This window comes from Capricornis sumatraensis, chromosome 4 (assembly GCF_032405125.1).
Source record: "Capricornis sumatraensis isolate serow.1 chromosome 4, serow.2, whole genome shotgun sequence".
NCBI classification, from domain to species: Eukaryota; Metazoa; Chordata; class Mammalia; order Artiodactyla; family Bovidae; genus Capricornis; species Capricornis sumatraensis.
The window spans coordinates 142,622,671-142,636,310 of record NC_091072.1 but is presented as its reverse complement, the minus strand read 5'-3'; positions in this window follow the sequence as shown (position 1 = coordinate 142,636,310).

Genomic DNA, 13,640 nt, shown 5'->3' with positions numbered 1-13,640 from the left:
TGAGGCAATCATTGGAGGAAAAACAGGTTTAGAAGCCATTAGGGTGGGAAAAAGAAGAAAAGGTGGGAGATGACAAGTTCTGTTTTGAACATTTTGGACTATCTGTAAGTCATCTAAGAGGAAACATGGGTAGATACTTAGGTATTACTGACTGCAACTCAGAAAAGGAATTTGGGCTCCAAGCAGACTACTAAGGATCATCAGTGTATACTTGATTCATAAGAGATGATGAGCTCTCACGTCCATGAGGAACACTAGAGGATAAAAACACTAAAGAAAGATGAAAATACAAGCAAATAGAGGATGGAAACCAAGAGACTACAGCTTCAAAACAATCAAGAGCAAGGAGTATCCCAAGGAAAAGTGTGTGGTGTGTGCTTAGTCATGTCTGACTCTTTGCAACCACATGGACTATAGCCCTCCAGGCTCCTCTGTCCGTGGGATTTTTCCAGGCAAGAATACTGGAGTGGGTTTCCATTTCCCACTCCAGGGGATATTCCTGACCCATAGATCAAACTGACATTTCTCACATCTCCTATATTGGTAGGTGGATTCTTTATTACTGCGCCAACTGGGAATCCATTACAAGGAAAGTGTAACCAATATTTCCTGATATTAATAAAAAGCCACTTACAGGGAAGCACCAAGGGGATCCTTAGTTAAGACAGTGAGAACAGCTTAACTAAATAGAAACCAAACTACCATCAATTACATAGTCAATGAGATCTCAATAATGAAGCATTAAGAAATCAATTAATATAATCAATAAATTAACATATTAAAGGAGAAACACCAATAGGGAAAAAAATTTAGTAAAGTTCTACATCTATTCACAATAAATATTCTCAGAAAGCTGGAAACAATATAAAATATTCTTTTTTTCTGATAAAAAGTTGTCTATAAAACCCTAGAGTAAATACTATACTTATCAATGGTACATAGAAATCATTCCCTTTGAGTTTGAAACCAAATCAGCAATAAACATCTAAGTTTATTTTTTTGGAAGTTTTCACCAATCTCAGTAAGATCAGAAAATTATATAAAAGATACAAATTGTAAAGCTTGAAATAAAACTATCTTTATTCATACATTATGATTTATAGTACATGAAAATCTAAACATATTCTTTAATACATTGTCAGAATAAGATCAAGAGACACAAAACAAACATGTAAAAATCCATTCCATTTCTTCATACCGTCAAGAGTTAAAAAGAATTATTCTTTTAAAAGAAAAAATTACCATTATCTTAGCAAAAATCAAGTATCTAAGAAAAATTCATATGTAAAACGTTTATGGGGAATACTAATGGGTGTAATCAAACCTAACTTTTTTAAATATAAGTCATTATCATACTCATTTTCCTGTGTTCAATATGTGATCCAAGGACATTAAATTCTCTAGATTGCTGAATATGTTAAATTTTCCTGCTTGATATCTAGATCATGGCTCTGGCCCAGGTCTAAAAGCAACCACTGCTAATAATATAGTAATGGCCATTCCTTCTCCATGAATACCAGCTTTGTTTCTTTCTTCTAGTCCAGTCACTTGATGTGTATATATATATACATATACATATATATATATATTATATATATATATATATATATATATGTATATATATATATAAAATCATAGCTATAGGCTGAAATTTTCCATGTGAGGTGATTGATGGGTAACAAGATAATCTCTTATTTGCTAACATGCAAATACAAGTACTGATATTTCATCATCCCTTTTGTATTTTTGTTGCCTACCAAATTTGTGTCTACATTTAGCTGTGGAAGATAATCTAAGGTAAGAATCCTACAGACTATAAGTTTTGGAAATCAACCGAAGTGTATCCTTATCCAAGTATGTGAGAAAAACATTGATCAGAACATTGTCCACCATAAAGAACGGACTTGTGGACACAGTGGGAAGGAAAGGCTGGGATGAACGGAGGGCAGCACTGACATATATACACCACCACGTGTAAAATAGACAGCTGGTGGAAAGCTGCTGCACAGCACAGGGAGCTCAGCTCAATGCTCTGTGATGATCTAAGGTGTAGGATTGGGGGTGGGATGGGAGGGAGGCTTAAGAGAGAGGGGTTATATGTATCCATATAGCTGATTCACATTATCACATAGCAGAAGCTAAAAGTAATTATCCTCCAACTAAAAAAGAAATAAAATTTTAAAAAATACAAATTAACAGTTTCATTAAAAAAAAAAAAGAACACTGTCCAGAATGGGAAGAACAGAGTCTGTGGCATGCCCTATAGCCTGCCATTAAACAGAATTATGAGATCATTTACAAATAGACTTAATTGCACTATATTAAAGTTCTTATTCTTTGTTTTGTCCACAAGTATCACAAGAATCTATACCTGAAGCTTTACTGGAATCAAGATATAAGACATCAACTATATGCTCATGTCAGTAAGTCTACAAATTATAGCCCACAGGAAATAGTGTGCCAGAACTTTCTGCAGTTCTTTAGCATAAAAGATGCTTATACTAACTATGGTGGTTTTTGTCAAGGTTTAGAGATGTTCTATATTTGTTATATATGTCCTCTTGTTCAGCTATGTCTTTTAAACAATATCACAATAATACTAGAAGTGAGCCAAGAAGTTAATCAGGAAGAAGTCAACATCTGATGAGACATTTATAAACTGAATTAGTCATGTATTTTGCTAATTATAAAAGTAATCACAATGATAAACATAATAGGTTACATTTACCCTATGTCTGTGATGGTTTAGTCACTCAGTCATGTCTGACTCTTGAGACCCCATGGACTGTAGCCTGCCAGGCTCCTCTGTCTATGGGATTCTCCAGGCAAGAATACTCCAGTGGTTTGCCATCTTCTTCTCTGGGGGATCTTCCTGATCCAGGGATATAACCCAGGTCTCCTGCATTGCAGACAGATTCTCTGCCAACTAAGCGATGAGGAAAGCCCCTACTACATGTCTATCTCTGGGTTAAATTTCTTATTTTGAATATTTTTATGTAGTCACCTAAGACCATAAGCAAGAATGTTTACAGCAGTGTTCAAAATGAAACAATTTTTTGTTTTATTTTAGAAAGGATGTCTTTTTAATTTGTCTTCTATCATATTAGAAGAAAAGGATCCCTTCTCAGGAGGCTCCAGTGATCACAACCACACTTGGTCAGCCTCCGCATGTCCACAGACAGAAATGTAAGGAAATTCTACGTGCTCCAAGGAAGACATCAAGTTTCATGTCCAACACGAGCTACCACCACAGCTGGAGATATGAAGACTCACCACATCTTACCTGTTTTATATCAGTTCCCACAGAAAGTCCAAGACTCTAAGCAGTGTTATTTTATGTCCCTTGTGGTTCTGTAAGCTCATTTGATCCCCTAAGAAGCATTGTGGTATAACTAATATTCACAAATTCAAAAGCATTCAAGCACCATGGAACTGGTAAAAATTAATGGTGTGAAGAATGATACAAGAGGCAAGGGTAGAGAGTGACAAAACAGAGGATGTATGACCCACTCGGTTCAGTTCAGTTCAGTTGCTCAGTCCTGTCCCAACTCTTTGGGACCCCATGGACTGCAGCATGCTAGGCCTCCCTGTCCATCACCAACTCCTGGAGTTTACTCAAAACTTTGAATGCATATTCAGGACCAGTTTCCTTTAGGATGGACTGGTTGGATCTCCTTGCTGTCCAAGGGACTCTCAAGAATCTTCTCCAACACCATAGTTCAAAAGCATGAATTCATAGGCACCCAGCTTTCTTTATAGTCCAACTCTAACATCCATACATGACTACTGGAAAAAACCATAGTTTTGACTAGATGAAACTTGGTTGGCAAAGTAATGTCTCTGCTTTTTAATATGCTGTCTAGGTTGGTCATAACTTTTCTTCCAAGGAGCAAGTGTCTTTTAATTTCATGGCTGCAGTCACCATCTGCAGTGATTTTGGAGCCCCAAAAAATAAAGTCTGACACTGTTTCCACTGTTTCCCCATCTATTTGCCATGAAGTGATGGGACCAGATGACATGATATTAGTTTTCTGAATGATGAGTTTTAAGCAAACTTTTTCACTCTCCTCTTTCACTTTCATCAAGAGACTCTAGTTCTTTGTCCCTTTCTGCCATCAGAGTAGTATCATCTGCATATCTGAGGTAACTGATATTTCTCCTGGTAATCTTGATTCCAGCTTGTGCTTCATCCAGCCCAGCATTTCTCATGTTGTACTCTGCATATAAGTTAAATAAGTTTATTGTTAAATAAACAATATACAGCCTTGACATACTCCTTTCCCGATTTGGAATCAGTCTGTTGTTCCATGTCCAGTTCTAATTGTTGCTCCTTGACCTGCATACAGATTTCTCAGGAGGGAGATCAGATAACCCACCCAGAGGTATTTAATCTTTTTTTAATTAGAAAAACATTGTGCTGTAACAAAAGCAAACTAAATTTTTCTCACTCCTATCCCAGTCTTCGGAGAAGGCAATGGCACCCCACTCTAGTACTCTTGGCCTGGAAAATCCCATGGACGGAGGAGCCTGGTAGGCTGCAGTCCATGGGGTCACTAGGACTCAGATACTACTGAGCGACTTCACTTTCACTTTTCACTTTCATGCACTGGAGAAGGAAATGACAACCCACTCCAGTATTCTTGCCTGAAGAATCCCAGGGACAGGGGAGCCTGGTGGGCTGCAATCTATGGGTCACACAGAGTTAGACACGACTGAAGCATCTTAGCAGCAGCAGCAGCAGCAGCAGCATCCCAGTCTTTGCCATCCCATGGACTGTAGCCCGCCAGGCTCCTCTACCCATGGAATTCTTCAGGCAAGAATACTGGAGTGGGTTGCCATTTCCTTCTCCAGGAGATCTTCCTTGGAATCAAACCTGGATCTCCTGCATTGCAGGTGGATTCTTTACCATCTGAGACACCACGGTCTCGAAATCCAGGCTGGAAATATTAATTTCAATAAATCTATCCTAAGAAAAAATTTTTTTTTTCCTGAAGTCTATCTCTTTGTGCTTCCCAGGTGGCCCAGTGGTAAAGAATCTGCCTCCCAAATGCAGGAGACATGAGATGCAGGTTCAGTCTCTGAGTGAGGAAGATCCCCTGGAGAAGGAAATGACAACTCACTTCAGTATTTTTGCCTGGAAAATGCCATGGACAGAGGAGCCTGAATGGCTATGGTCCATAGGGTTACAAAGAATCAGATGTGACTGAATGAGAACACACACAGATGCCCTTTAACCAATACACTGTCCCCACTGAGATCAAAATTCATAATATGCCGAATAATGACCATTCACTTTTATCCTTCTGCTCTCATACTGTTCCAGTGAACACAGAAACAGATACATTTTCAAAGGTAGTATTAATCATTTTACCTTTTATTTACCATTACCTAGCCTCATAAAACCACTGAAATCAAAATCTATTCATTCATATCAGCAAATATTTATTGAATGCCTACCATATTCCTACCATGGAGAGGAAATGGCAACCCACTCCAGTATTCTTGCCTGGAGAATCCACAGACAGTGGAGCCTGAAAGGCTATGGTCCATTGAGTCACAGAGTCAGACACGACTGAAGTGACTTAGCACACCCATAACATGTGTTAAATGTTATGCTAGATCTGAGGCCTCTTTTCCCAATACTTTTGTTTTGATTAGCTCTGTTTTTTTCTTCAAAAAATTGCATGTGTGGTATTTCTGGATCCTGGCATTTCCATAAAGGACTTGATTTTACCTTCACACTAGAGTAATAGCATGGCTGACAACATAAAGGTCACAACTCTTTCTCTTTGGAGATCCGTAAATACTACTTCCTTGTCTTCTAACTGGAGACCATCCAGCTACCTTCCCTTGGTAGGCAACCTTTGTTTTCATCCAGAAGCATGTGTGGTTTTTCTCTTTATCTTTGGAACATGGTATATTTGCTAGGATGCGTGAAAAAGTATGTCTATTTATTTTTTCACTATGCTTATCCAGGGCTCAATAGTCCTTTTGAATTGAAAATCAGTCTTTCTTTCCACTCAGGAATATTTTTTCTGCTTCTTTGATTATCTTCTAGCATTTATATTATCTCCATTTTGATCATTTCTTTTCATTCCCCACATCAGAACAAATGGCTAAGCTGAGGGATAAATAACCACCCAGCACAGCTATTTTCCTCTTGATTGTAAAGTAGCTAAAGATGTTAGGAAATTTTCCAAATAGAAGAAAAAGAAGAGAAAGCAATCAAAATGCTCATGGTCTCACATTGGCCTCTGCTCTTTGAGACAGATATCTGCTGTTTTCTCCACAGAGGGTTAACTGACAAGGAACACAAGATTTGAGAAATCCTAAGTGAATAGACTTCAGGTTAACAAGAATCTGATCAACAGAAAACTGGGTTTCACTCACAATGACCTTCCAATTAGAAGGTCATTTAGAAGGTCCAATTAGAAGATAATACAATTCTCTTGTATTTCATTTTGATGACAAATAAAAATGAGAATGGAGTAATCACAGTTCAAGCATACACCAAGGGTGTAAAGTGACCATTGAGGATCTAGTCTCAGACACTTCTCTGTCTCACTGAAAACTGGAACTTTCTTTGAACTCTACCAGATCGAAGAATATCACCAGTGGTATTCAAAATACCTGCCAGCTACAACCTTATGGTCTCACCATTAATAAGGACTGTGCAAGAGATTCAGAATACTTTGGAAGTGGTTTATGAATTGAAGCAGTGTGTATGTTTACCATGATTTATTCAGATAAATATTTTCCAGTGTTTATCTGGGTTTAAGGAAATACATATTTATTTTGAAAATATAGATCAAATGCCTACCAAGTACAAGGCACTGTACTGGGTATGGTTCAAAGCCTCATATAAAGAAAACCATATATTGTCAGTTCTAAGCATAATATTTCAGCCTGAAGTCCTGAAAATAATACTTAATCATTATTATCATTAAAATGCTTTCCCATGTATAAAAGCAATATCTTAAGTGTATGAGGAAAAATTACTTTACATCATTAATTATAATGGTTGTCACATTTTTAAGCTTCTATCCAATAATAGCTGCAGGCAAACTTGAGTAGATAAAAATATCTCATATACCCTGTATGTGTGGCATGCCACCTAAGAAGAGGATGAGAACTATCTGCTCCCATAAAGTATGTTAGTCGCTCAGTCGTGTCCGACTGTTTGCAACCCCATGGACTCTACAGTCCATGAAATTCTCCAGGCCAGAATACTGGAGTAGGTAGCTTTTCCCATCTCCCAGGGAATCTTCCCAACCCAGGGATCAAACCCAGCTCTCCCACATTTCAGGTGGATTTTTTACCAGCTGAGGCACAAGGGAAGCCCAAGAATACTAGGGTGGGTATCCTATGCCTTCTCCAGCAATCTTCCTGACCCAGGAATTGAACCAGGGTCTCCTGTATTGTAGGCAGACTCTTTACTAACTGAGCTGTCAGCTCCCATGAAAGAAGTATTTTATTGCTGAATTACAAGTGCATGAAGATCATAAAAAGTGGACTGACTTTTAGTTCATTGTATTACAGTTTTTAAATTCTCTAAAATCAGCCTTTTATTGTTTGTAGTTCAGTTCAGTTCAGTTGCTCAGTCATATCCGACTCTTTGCGACCCCATGAATCACAGCACGCCAGGCCTACCTGTCCATCACCAACTCCCGGAGTTCAATCAGACCCACGTCCATCGAGTCCGTGATGCCATCCAGCCATCTCATCTTTGGTCGTCCCCTTCTCCTCCTGCCCCTAATCCCTCCCAGAATCAAAGTCTTTTCCAATAAGTCAATCCTTCTCATGAGGTGGCCAAAGTACTGGAGTTTCAGCTTTACCATCATTCCTTCCAAAGAATTCCCAGGGTTGATCTCCTTCAGAATGGACTGGTTGGATCTCCTTGCAGTCCAAGGGACTCTCAAGAGTCTTCTCCAACACCACAGTTCAAAAGCATCAATTCTTTGGCTCTCAGCCTCCTTCACAGTCCAACTCTCACATCCATATGTGACTATTGGAAAAACCATAGCCTTGACTAGACAGACCTTAGTCAGCAAAGTAATGTCTCTGCTTTTGAATATGCTATCAAGGTTGGTCATAGCTTTTCTTCCAAAGAGTAAGCATCTTTTAATTTCATGGCTGCAGTCACCATCTGCAGTGATTTTGTTGGACACTCAACTCTCATCCCTCCACACCCAATACTGTGTAGCCCTCTACCTTAGGTCCTCCACAAAACTACAGCCTATTTTTTATCTCCATTGTACATAGAGGCAGCAGTAAAGTATAGGAAAGTCATTAGGGTTGCAGATATAATTTCACTGCATGATCTGAATACAATTATCCCCATGAAAACAGTAAGAATACAAATAAGAGCTGACATCTACTGGGCTCTTGCTCTGTCTAATCAGTGTCTTCACTGTTAATCATTTTACTTGTCTCAGTTCAGTCACTCAGTCATGTCCGACTCTTTGTGGCCCCATGAACAACAGAACACCAGGCATCTCTGTCCATCACCAACTCCCAGAGTTTACCCAAACTCATGTCCATCGAGTTGGTGATGCCATCCATCTCATCCTCTGTTGTCCCCTTCTCCTCCTGCCCCTAATCCCTCCCAGCATCAGAGTCTTTTCCAGTGAGTCAACTCTTCACATCAGGTGGCCAAAGTACTGGAGTTTCAGCTTTAGCATCAGTCCTTCCAATGAACCCAGGACTGATCTTTAGAATGGACTGGCTGGATCTCCTTGCAGTCCAAGGGACTCTCAAGAGTCTTCTCCAACACCACAATCAAAGCATCAGTTCTTTGGTGCTCAGCTTTCTTCACAGTCCAACTCTCACATCCATACATGACTACTGGAAAAACCATAGCCTTGACTAGATGGACCTTTGTTGACCAAGTAATGTCTCTGCTTTTCAATATGCTATCTAGGTTTGTCTTAATTTTTCTTCTAAGGAGTAAGCATTTTTTTAACTTCATGGCTGCAATCACCATCTGCAGTGATTTTGGAGTCCCCCCCAAAATAAAGCCAGCCACTGTTTCCACATTTATATCCCATGAAGTGATGGGACCAGATGCCATGATCTTTGTTTCTGAATGTTGAGCTTTAAGCCAACGTTTTCACTCTCCTCTTTCACTTTCATCAAGGGCCTCTTTATTTCTTCTTCACTTTCTGCCATAAGGGTGGTGTCATCTGCATATCTGAGGTGATTGATATTTCTCCAGGCAATCTTGATTCCAGCTTGTGCTTCTTCCAGTCCAGCGTTTCTCATGATGTACTCTGCATATAAGCTAAATAAGCAGGGTGACAATACACAGCCTTGATGTATTCCTTTTCCTATTTGGAACCAGTCTGTTGTTCCATGTCCAGTTCTAACTGTTGCTTCCTGACCTGCATATAGGTTTCTCAAGGGGCAGGTCAGGTGTTCTGGTATTCCCATCTCTTTCAGAATTTTCCACAGCTTATTGTGATCCACATAGTCAAAGGCTTTGGCATAGTCAATAAATCAGAAACAGATGTTTTTCTGGAACTCTCTTGCTTTTTCGATGATCCAGTGGATGTTGGCAATTTGATCTCTGGTTCCTCTGCCTTTTCTAAAACCAGCTTGAACATCTGGAAGTTCATGATTCATGTATTGCTGAAGCCTGGCTTGGAAAATTTTTAGCATTAAAAAATGGCATTTAATTTGATGTACTTTCCTGACTATTTACATATTAATAAAATAGGAGGTAAATTTAAAATTTTAAATTTACAATCAGAAGCACATATAATGGAGGAAAAAAGCAGAGAAGTTGTAGCATACTAGGGAGATTGGTTTTAGGAGAAAGCAATTTGAATCATGCTTTTTATAATAGCTGCATACTACAACCCTACTTGTTCTAGGTGCTCAATTGTGTCCAACTCTTTGTGACCCCATAGACTGTAGCCTACCAGCTCAACACTTCATGGAATTCTGCAAGAAGAATACTGGAGTAAGTTGCCATTCTCTTCTCCAGGTGATCTTCCCGACCCAGGGATCAAACCCAGGTCTCATGCATTGCAGATGGATTCTTTACCATCTAACCCAATTTAAGATAGTAAATCAGGAGACAATGTTTTTCAAGCTACAAACCACAGTGATAAAGCAAATTGGAAGTAAGACAAAATTTGGAGGCAATAAAACAGACACAGATGTAGTAAGGGTTGTGATTTAGCAAACGAAAAATGTAGAAAACCAGCTATAGGGAAAGCTGAGAAGGAACCTGATTTGTATTATAGAATATGATGAGGATGAAGGTGAGGTCAAAACTGATTGGTTGAAAGACGCATTGGGGTAATTTGATTTGGAAAGCCCTTTCAGGTTTCCACACAGCTGTGCAGCTAGCCCTCCCTTTGCTGCACCAGACTTTCCTTCTCTGGAGAGGTCACTTGTCTGGACTGGGGATTGGACACACTAAAGACAGAGAAAGAGTTCTGAAAACTGCAGATTCATTCAGTGTTAATGTCCTCAAAGTTGAAACAGAAGCTTCTTTTCCTTCTAATCCCCCAAAATATTAAAGCCAGGATTATTCCCTCCAGACTGATTGGAAATGTCTTCTTTAGGGATCCTGAGTGGATGTTTTTAAAATACCTAAAGATACTTTGTTTATATGCCAATGATAAGTTTCAAAATACAACTTTAAAAAAATACACACACTACAACAACAATCAAAGCTACCAAAAATATCCAGGAATTGGTTAAAAAATTTACAGAATTGATTTGTAACAATACTTTAAAAGTCTACATGTGGGGCAAGTTTTTAATTAATAGAGTGACTTGCCTTGTTTTTTCTTAAAAAGACTAAATATTGTGAAAATGTTAGGCCCAAATCAATTGAGAAATATGATATCAGTACATTGCTTTCATTAAAGATATTTTAAGTTATCATGATGTTCAACTGAAAAACTAAATAAGAATAGCAGGAAAAAGTCTGAAACATAAAATCAATGGAAGCACAAATGATATTTCACGCACTGAAACATGACAAGTATGCTGTAAACAGAAAAATTTGGCTTTGATAGAATAAATCAATAATACAAGAATGGAAAGTACAGATGGAAGAATATATAAGAACTTATATGATAAATGTGAATTTCCTAGCCAGTAGGAAAAAAGTGATTAAGTAGAGTAACAACTGACCAGTCATGTACTCAAAATTTAAGTTAGATTGATATATATTTTTTGATTGGGGTGTAATTGATCTACAATGTTGCATTAGTTTTAGGTGTATAGCAAAGTGAATCTGTTATACATAAACATATATCCATAGATTGATATGTTTCTGTAACATAGAAGCTGTTCAATAGTAGGTTTTAAATTTCAAAACAAATTATTCTAAAGCATACCAGGAGAAAAAATTAAATGTATACAGATAAATTCCAAGTAGATAAATTATGTACATATAATATATAAAAAATGTATAGATATCTTAGACCAGAAAGGCTTGTTACAAGCATGCAATAAAATCAGAAGCCATAGAGAAGAAAATCCATAGATTGAACACATAATCAAATTTTATTTTAAAATAATTAAGCTAACACTTATTCAGCCTGCATTATATGCTGCAGCCATGAAATTAAAAGACGCTTACTCCTTGGAAGAAAAGTTATGACCAACCTAGATAGTATATTCAAAAGCAGAGACATTACTTTGCAGACGAAGGTCCATCTAGTTAAGGCTATGGTTTTTCCTGTGGTCATGTATGGATGTGAGAGTTGGACTGTGAAGAAGGCTGAGCGCTGAAGAACTGATGCCTTTGAACTGTGGTGTTGGAGAAGACTCTTGAGAGTCCCTTGGACTGCAAGGAGATCCAATCAGTCCATTCTGAAGGAGATCAACCCTGGGATTTCTTTGGAAGGAATGATGGTAAAGCTGAAACTCCAGTACTTTGGCCACCTCATGTGAAGAGTTGACTCATTGGAAAAGACTCTGATGCTGGGAGGGATTGGGGGCAGGAGGAGAAGGGGACGACAGAGGATGAGATGGCTGGATGGCATCACGGACTTGATGGATGTGAGTCTGAGTGAACTCCGGGAGTTGGTGATGGACGGGGAGGCCTGGCGTGCTGCGATTCATGGGGTCGCAAAGAGTCAGACACGACTGAGTGAGTGAACTGAACTGAACTGATCTGAACTGATATGCTGAGTATGATGTTATTTCATTTATTCTTCACACCAGTGTTATGTTTATATTCTGTTATTATTTCCATTTTTCGAACAAAGACACTGAGGTTCATCAAAGAAAGTGATCTGACCAAGGTCCTATAACCTTCAAGTGATGCATGATGCCAAATCCTACACTGATTATTCCTAACTGGTCATCCATGGGTCCTCTAGCCAGGGGCTCACAGTTGGACGCCCTCATTACTCCAAGATCAATAGGTGGAGGGAAGTAATTTTTGACAACTTCAGAAGTAATAGGTTCTTCAGGCACAGGCAGCTGCGGCTCAGAGATCTCTGGTGGGAAGGGGAAACCCTGACATCCAGGTGACACAGGGTGCAGGCTAAAGTCTGAATGAAGTAGATCTGAAGTCTTCACTGGTGACAAGACCCTATACAATCTGCCTACCACCCACACCCAACGCCCTCATAGCTGGGAGATCTGCCCCATACTGACACCTTTATTGTTGCATTGCCTTCCAACTGTTCCCCCAACACTCCAGGCTCCTCCAGCTTCACAGTCTTGAGGGATGGTCCCTCTGCCTGCAATCCACATGTTTCACTGCTAAGTACCACATGTCTTTCTGCAAAAGTTCCCTGAGGCTTCCCATGTCTCCCCAACCCTGATCAACCATCTCCTCCTTCCCCAGTGTTTTTCCCTCCTTGGCACTTATTACTATCAAACATAGATTAGATTGGTTTTGGTTTTGTCTGTTATCCTTCTTGCCCCTAAAAGGAAAATCCCAAGAGAGCAGGAGGTTTTTCTATTTTGCTCACTTCTGTATTCCTGTGCTGTGCTTATTTGCCCAGTCATGTCCAACTATTCATGACTCCGTGGACTGTGGCCAGCCAGACTCCTCTGTCCATGGGGATTCTCCAGGCAAGCATACTGGAGTGGGTTGCCATGCCCTCCTCCAGGGAATCTTCCCAACCCAGAAATAAACCAAGGTCTCCCGCGTTGCAGGTGGATTCTTTACCAGCTGAACCATAAGGGAAGCCCAAGAATACTGGAGTGGGTAGGCAATCCCTTCTCCAGCATAACTTCTAGACCCAAGAATTGAACTGGGGGGCTCCTGCATTGCTGGCAGATACTTTACCATCTGAGCCACTAGGTCCTAGCATTTAGAATATTTCTGAGAAATAAATTAATAACATGATTTATTTTTAAAAAGGAAAAGGGGGTCATTTCCCCAAACTGCAAATATTAGTGACTGTCTCTTTGAATTTTTTAAAAGTCTTGCATAAAAACTGACTGAGAAACAAGGAAACGAAAGGTGCTTTTAAAAAAATTATTTTTTATTTTTTTCTTTGGCTATGCCAGGTCTTGGTTGTGGCAGGCAAAAATCTTCACTGCAGCAGGATCTTTAGTTGCAGCATGCAGGATCTTGAGTTGTGGCATGTGGGCAGGATCAGTTCTCTGATCAGTGATCAAACCAGGCTCCTGCACTGGGAGCTCAGAGTCATAGCCCCTCA